This window comes from Sycon ciliatum, chromosome 5 (genome assembly GCF_964019385.1).
Source record: "Sycon ciliatum chromosome 5, ocSycCili1.1, whole genome shotgun sequence".
Taxonomy (NCBI): Eukaryota; Metazoa; Porifera; class Calcarea; order Leucosolenida; family Sycettidae; genus Sycon; species Sycon ciliatum.
The window spans coordinates 1321439-1329284 of record NC_088647.1 but is presented as its reverse complement, the minus strand read 5'-3'; the positions used below and the strand labels follow the sequence as shown (position 1 = coordinate 1329284).

The 7846-nt window shown below is 45.2% G+C and overlaps 1 long non-coding RNA gene across 2 annotated transcripts; it reads left to right on the top strand.

The window, feature by feature from the left end:
• The first annotated feature begins 679 nt into the window (after nucleotides 1-679).
• Nucleotides 680-7525, top strand: LOC135817119 (uncharacterized). Of its 2 annotated transcripts, none has more exons than XR_010553513.1 (6): nucleotides 680-1324; nucleotides 3178-3335; nucleotides 4368-4443; nucleotides 4981-5066; nucleotides 5411-5464; nucleotides 7010-7525. It is a non-coding gene; the product is annotated as an uncharacterized LOC135817119 (long non-coding RNA). The 2 variants fall into 2 exon arrangements; XR_010553512.1 differs by having other exon boundaries at nucleotides 4903-5066.
• The last annotated feature ends 321 nt before the right edge of the window (nucleotides 7526-7846 follow it).

The following is a 7846-nucleotide window of genomic DNA, read 5'->3' as shown; positions in this document are numbered from 1 at the left end:
ACGCATCTCCGGCCTACAATACCAAACAAACAACAGACACAGCCGGACAGACAATATCCAGAATTCAGATCAATAGCAATAAGAAGAACAAATTCCGCTGTCATCACCGCACAACAAAGAAATCATGAAGGTTTCCAAAATCGATTTTCATGTCACATTCATCAGTGGAATTATCGTGACTGTTGTTGTCTCCATGTCGATTATTCAGATGAATCATGGGAAAAACATACCACTGCAGGTATGTATGTATGTATGTATGTATGTATGTATGTATGTATGTATGTATGTATGTATGTATGTATGTATGTATTTGAAACTCGGGTATTGAGCCAATAATAAAAGTAGAAAGGAAAAGGACATATGGAAACGAGTTAAGAGTAACTCTCCACCACTGTACCTAGATACTATATACAGTCAGAAATCTGTCAGTATTGTGCCTAGTTGTTGCACTTTCTGACTGTATATAGTATCTAGGTACAGTGGTGGAGAGTTACTCTTAACTCGTTTCCATATGTCCTTTTCCTTTCTACTTGTATGTATGTATGTATGTAAACTCGGAGGGAGTTGTGGTTGCTCGTGAGAGTGCTCAATACACCAAGGTGCAGAGCCTAGTACACACACTTGAGAGGGACGAAAAGCGTTTCTTCTGTAACTCAGCGTTTCTTCTGTAACTCGGGCCCGTCTTCCCCCCAGATGAAACAGATGAAACAAGATGAAACGAGATGAAACGAGATGAAACAAGATGAAACAAGATGAAACGCCAATGTACGGGCGCAGATGGGGCCGAGATGAAACGAAATGAAACAAAATGAAACAAGATGAAACAAGATGAAACAAGATGAAACCAAATGAAACTCGAAGTACGGGCGTAGATGGGCCGCGAATGAAACAAGATGAAACAAGATGAAACAAGATGAAACAATGTACGGGCGGAGATGGGCCGCGCGCAGTGCACCCGGCGTGACGTGCACGAGCGAAAAGAACTGAATTAATCCAATCATTGAAATAATTTTGTTTGCAGAGGCAATTCGCGCAAGGGAGGTATAGGAATTATTATTATGATGGCTTGCGAGTGACAGCACGAGCCGAATTTATTGCCCGTGGAAGTACCCACGATAGGAATACACTGTTGGGAACATGGTGGCGCCGCTGACGGTACCTATGTAAGTGGAATTACTTTATTGGAAGTACCCACGACGGGGAAAATAGTCTCTCTAGTATTGTCGGTGAATGGTGATGGTGGTGGTGGCGATGGCTACTTTCCTCTGCTCAGAGAGAACCCCTGCATGTCCTTCGTCGTGATGCAAAAGAGCAGTGGATGCAGGTAAAGGCCGTGTCAGAGAATTTCGCCTAGTGCTGTGGCCAGGGTGAAAATAAATTAGGGCTGAAACGATCATTCAATAACTCCAAGCGCGCGATCAACCAATCTCTTTAGTGATGAATATAATTGTGACATAGAAAAATGTGGGCACAAGCTATGCAATCGAGTCCACCAACTAAACCAGATTTCGAATAGTCAGACGTGCACAATCTAGCACAAAACTGACAAGGAGTATGAGTACTGAGACATTGAGATCAATTATAATTGTTGGTTCATAATTATAGATTCTTTCCGGCTGTAGTCGTGCACCTCGAGTACAAGACTATGAAGAAATTCCATGATGCCTTTGCTACATTAGCTGTGGCCACCAGTCAAACACTCTATACCCAGGCTACCGCTCAGTGTTTGGTATTCTGTAAACATTTCAGGCAATTGTGTCGACACCTGTAGACATCTGACTGGTCTAAAGCCTAGTTCACATTCGACGTAACACTGACGGTACAGGACGTAAGGGCCTGTCGGGACGGTTGGGGTGAGCTGTAAAATCTTTTACGATTCGTACGACACGACATGTTGCAGTCGTTGCGATGTTCTCCAGCGAACGGCGCGAGTCATAAGGTACAGTCCGTGACGGGGTGACTTTCGGACCTAATTTCTTGTTTTTCGGGACTTCTTTTCAATTATTTCTTTTTGAATGAAGCGAAATCAAGTTCACAATACCAGTTTTTCATGGAGACAAAAAAAGTAGCCCTGAAAGTTGTGCCATTCGAATAGTAGCCCTAGGAAATGATAAAACAGTTCATCTGTCATTCTCCTAAACTATCCCTAAATACCATATTGGACATGAGATCTTATCTTGCTAAAATTCAACTCAAGTCGTGTTAGCCATTCTGCGAGTTATCATGGGAAGCGCAGTGTTCGAAATCCTAAAAAATTCCTAGTACGAATCGGGAGTGGATGGCGCACGACGCCGCCTCCTGTTCTCACTCAAAATGCAGCCGTTTTGTACGCTTGCGTCTCCGTCTATGCCCGTCTACGGTATGAAAAGTTGAACTGATCCAACACTTCCCGTCGCTTCCCGATCCGTACGGTAGTATGGTTGCGTTCCCGTTCCTGGTGTTCACATTGGACGCCGTCAGACCGTCCTGTCGCTTCCCATCGATCCTTACGCCGCGTCCCGTCGAATTTGAACTAGGCTTTATCAATATGAACTAGAGGAGTTCATGTTGTTGTTTCTAGAACGAAGAATCAGGCTTGTCGTCACCCTTTGGCTTGAAGCTCTTATCACCAACTTCCGCAACGAATCAATTGAAAAGATACCGTCTTGACTCCCGATCTCTTTCATAGCTACGCATCAATATTACTGCGCTTGAAAGTACACGATTTCACTCGTATCCACAATTGGATGGAGTGCAAGGGCTAGAATACTGCCACTGGTATGCATGCATAAAAAATCGTTTGCATTCGCTTTGAACACTAACGCTTATCGATTGCGCTCTTAATAAAACGATCGGTTTGCGAGTTATCTGTATACTTGTTTCAGCCCCAAATGCATTGCCCTCGTAGAGGACAGGGATGAGCAGTGATATGAGCAGGGATGTGAGTACTGATGTGCCTTTCGTCCTCATATTTTACAGAGAAGACGTCTGCCCCCAATAATAAAATTAATGTAGTAATGATAATGTGTTGCCCTTTCATCTTCTCAGGAGCCCTATGCCTTTGCCTCTTCTCCCCTGGACTGAATGGACTGGACGCTCTGTCCAGTAGTGTCCAGTAAATGATTTGTAGTGTAAGTTAGGGTGCACTCTCTCTTGAGGATTTGCCCACCTTGATGATTGTGCTCTTCGTGTTATTAGAAAATGTCTCTACCTGCCAGGATGGTATAAGAGCACGAACTGAATCACCTGTTGGTGCAGAAGGCTTGGAGGACTGCTTTTGAAACAGTTGTTCAAATTTCCTGCACCTCTTCGTAGCCGTTGTCTGACTTCTGCATTCTGGGGAGACTGAAGTTAAGGTTAGTGAAGCTGCACAGTCCCCGTGGAAATGTTTATGCTGCAACTATTTACTGCTGACATGTATTTATGTATTTCAGGAATCTCCAGAGGGTGAAGGCTTGCTGCAAGCTCCGTCCCTTCAATGTCGTGATACATCCATAGATCAGTCGTGTGCCTGTCCTGTGCTTTTATGAGCATGCTCCTTTGCACATGCCTTTGTCCTGTGCATGCGCGGGCGTGAGCGCGCGCGTGTGTGTGTGTGTGTGTGTGTGTGTGTGTGTGTGTACGCCAACGACACCGTCCGTGCACATGTGCATGGACGTGAGTTTGTGCGTTTGCCTTTGTTATATGCATACAGTATTATCGTAGTGAACCCAGGACAGAAGCGGACCAGGCATCATGACTTTGCACATCTATCGTTATGCTGCTTCATTACGCGACCTGTTTTATTATTATTATTATTATTATTATTATCAATTTATCATGCCTATACAAGCCTTGCCAGTGTCTCGATAGGAGAAGCAGATACATGATTACACCACTTGGGTTTTGACCTTCTTTGACCGGGGCGAACGTCCAAGGAAAGACTCCCTCTGGGCCAAGGTGTTGGCGACAGTTGAGAGTTGTCCTCTATTTTGCAGCGGGGGACAGCATGGCATATTTGGTACCGGAAAAAGTGCAGTTGCACCTTTCACGTTACTGTAAAATTTGCTAGGTCACTCCCTTGAAGCTGGAGACTGCTGATACTGCTGCTCAAACGGCTGCTGCTGTTACTCTCTGCTGCTACCATGGTCGTTGCTTTGTATCAATGGTGAAAATTCTCAGATGAGCTTTGGGTCCGGGCACTAGAACCCTGCTGCTGCCTCTGCAGCAGTTGTAGAAAGTTTTATAATACCAGTGTCGATGGTGAACTTCTGCTCTTTTTTTATCCCAGACACTTTGTGCTCAAGAGACTGTTAGGTCTTTGTGGTGTTGTCGTTGCTGTTTGGTTATACTAGTTGGCGTCTGTTTGGAAATATATTGTGCTTTTCTGTATGTTCATGTGAACGTAGAAGCCCTCACCGAAACCAACACTACGTCGCTGTGTTGTTTTCTTCCAAGGTCGGGCACAGTAAAGGAGACGACTCTGTGAGTATATTCGCAGATGAACTTTGGGTTAATAGAATGCAGGTGCTGCTGCTCTTGTGCCGGGCTGTTGGTGTCAATGATGGGGTGGATCATGCTTTCTCTTTATATACCTTTTGTATATTTGTGTGTAAGTAGGAGCACATACCAACACGTAATCTTTCTAAAGCCTAGTTCTCTTTTGACGCAACGCTGACGGTGCGGGACGTAAGGGCCTCTGACGGCTGGGGTGAGCTGTAAAATCTTGTACAATTCGTACGACACGACATGCTCCAGTCTTTGCGATGTTCAACAGCGAATGGTGCGAGTCATAAGGCACAGTCCGTGACGGGGTGGCCGTCCCGTCGTTTCCCGTCGATCCTTATGTCGCGTCCCGTTGCGCCCCGTCGAATGTGAACTGGGCTTAACAATGGCATGGAGACAATTTCAATTGCAGTTTAATGTTACTGCACTGCACTGCAGGTATTAAGGCACTACCCAGAGGGAGGATGTTGGCCTTCTCCTGATGGGAAAATATCTTCTTTCTCATGGCGTGGCCAGGACTGCACTGACCCTACCATCCACTCTACCTCTCCGGAAAGGGACTTGACAACCAGTCAAGATGGAAGTGCAGAGATATACCAGCGGTAAGTCACATGCTTAGGATATCCACTTGATGAAGGAAGGACAGGTGCTCAACTACTACACCAAAATGTGAGCATAAGGAGGTGGGCTGATGGGTCATGGATGGGTGACAGGTCTTTGCCCGGTTGCTGGAGTATAACAATCTGGGTCTTTGATTGGTTTAGAAGCGGCCCGTTCTATTCGGGGTGCCATCCTCAATTAGACGGGCAGTGACGATCTTGCAGGACCAATCGCACATGTAGAATATGGACATGTGGATGCGGGCAACAGATTTGTAATTTCCAGTATCAAAGCTCAGTTGTATTTGCTTTTCTATATTTTCTATTTGTGATGTTGTTCACTGCAGCTTCTAGCATTAACTGCCAATTTGCACTGACGCAGCAAGACTCCCAACAGTCAAGTATGTTTCATTGCATGCACTAGGATTACAGTAGAATGCCGATTATCCGAATGTCAACTGTCCAAACGGTCAATTATCCGAAATTCCTGTTTGCACTGAATTCAATTCAATAAGTCGACTTATACCGGTAAAATATGGTAACAGCGGGACTGCAGGGTGTGGCATTTCCATGATACAGTGGAAAATTTCACGATTTTTGGTGCAAACATAGCTCAGACGCTGCTCGATTGGATATACAATGCAGGTTCTTGGAACCACGGACACGACTCTTCGATTCAAGGCTCACAACACTTCGGGATCTGAACGTTTTAGGTCCGGGAGCTGTTCGCGGTTTTGTCGCTTGTCACGGTTGTGGACTCATCATTGTAGCATAAATGAGGCTGGACTATTCCAAGCGGAAAACTAAAATATTTCTTTCTCAAAGCACAATCACCGGCCCGGAGGAGCACACCTTCTCTAGCTACATACCGGGTGCAGTACATGACACGTCCGTGTATTGACTAGTCTCTTGTACATTTAGATCTACCACACGACTCGCGTAGCGCTAGCACAGCAGTGCGGGTGTAGTCATGTACTACTACTACTGCTACTACTACAGTACTGCCGGGCGCCGAAGAACGGACCGCCGATGAACGGCCAGGCTATAATTTCGCCATTTTTTAAGAACGGTCTAGGTAGAAACGTAATGTACAATATGAATATGATGTACACTCAGACGCATAAATGTGCATGTAAGACTGTACCATCGAATAAGAACGAAACTGCTGTGTTCGCTAAAAATGAGAACGGGCTAGGCTAGAACCCTGACCCCGTTCTTCGGCGCCCGGCAGTACTGTAGTGTAGTGTTCCGTATGTTTGTTGACTATGGCATGCACGCAGAAGCCAGCGGATGTAAAAAGTCCAAATCGGAAACGGCTAAAACGGGATATCCTCAAATTTTGCCGAGCTGAAAATCACAGGGTACGTAGGGCTTGTAACAGTGAGTCGAATGCTCTTGGTCCGGAGAAGCTGCAACAGATGGTTCTCAAATCGAACGCGTTTCGAATATTGGCCATTTTGCACACAAATAGATGGTGTGGCTACCTGGCTGCACACTGTGACCTTATCACCTGGATCAGGTAGACTGCGTGCTCGCGTTCGCTCATGTTCGATTTGGCGTATCTGACGAACCATGGACCGCAGCCTCCTTGGAAAAGAACATTCAACTCAGCGCCCCAAATCTACGGGTCCTGAAATTAAAAAAATTCAGCAGACTTCCCCTTTAATATTTAAGGCAGAACTTATTACAGTCCTTGATTAGAAGTTGACATATTCTTGTACGAATCCGGTGGCAGCCACAACAATGTCTTTTGTGAAAATGTATGCAAGCCTTTTAAAAAGCATCTCCCACCAGGCATTCGATCGAATTTTTCATAGCGTGGAGATTTGTTACGGCGTGAACTGATGCTTGGCGTGTAGAATTTGCTTTTTGATGTGTTCTTTGGAAGATGCAGTCTTAAAAATGGTGTGGATGTCTTTGTTTCTGTCCTTCTGCTGTCCTCGTAGAAAGAATAATATAGACGTGCAGAAAATGTAGGAGAGCGATGACATCAGAAGGACACTCTCAGGTTCAGGGTACCTGTACTGCCCCAATAAAGTGGGTCAGATCCCAAAACGAGGTTGGCCGAAGCAAAAAAATAGAAGAGCCTGCCTTGAATCGAATATGAGGAAGAAGAAGAAGAAGACAAAGAAAGAGAAAGAGTAGGAATTTGTTTGTGTAAACTTTGTTTCCTCTGTCTAGGCCATCGCATTATAGCAGCCAACAGTGTGTGTGTGTGTGTGTGTGTGTGTGTGTGTGTGTGTGTGTGTGTGTGTGTGTGTGTGTGTGTGTGTGTGTGTGTGTGTGTGTGTGTGTGTGTGTGTGTGTGTGCGCGTATGTGTGTGTGTGTGTGTTTGCGTTTGTGTGCACACGCTTGTGTGTGTATGTGTTTGCATGTGCGTATATTCTGCTCATCTTGACTTAAATTTCCACATCTGGGCATATTGTGTTCTGTATTACTACGTTCCTTTCTTCACGTTACGGCACTTTAGTATTGTTTTACTTGAACATCATACTCTCGCCCAACTTTGTTTCACCAACAAAGGTTTATTTTCTAATTGATTGTGTATGAGTTTCATACCACTGTCAGGGGCGTCGGAAGGTATTTTAGTGTGGTACGGTCAGCCATCTGAAGTACAATTGACTCGTGGGGGAGTGGTGGCTGAGCCGAAAATTTTGGAATTTTAGATCCCAGATCAGTGTATTTTGTTGATTCACGGGGTATCTGGGGCAAAAAGTGGTACGGTCAATACTGTAGTGACCGTACCGTGTGCGACGCCCCTGACTGTTGGAATCCACCAGCT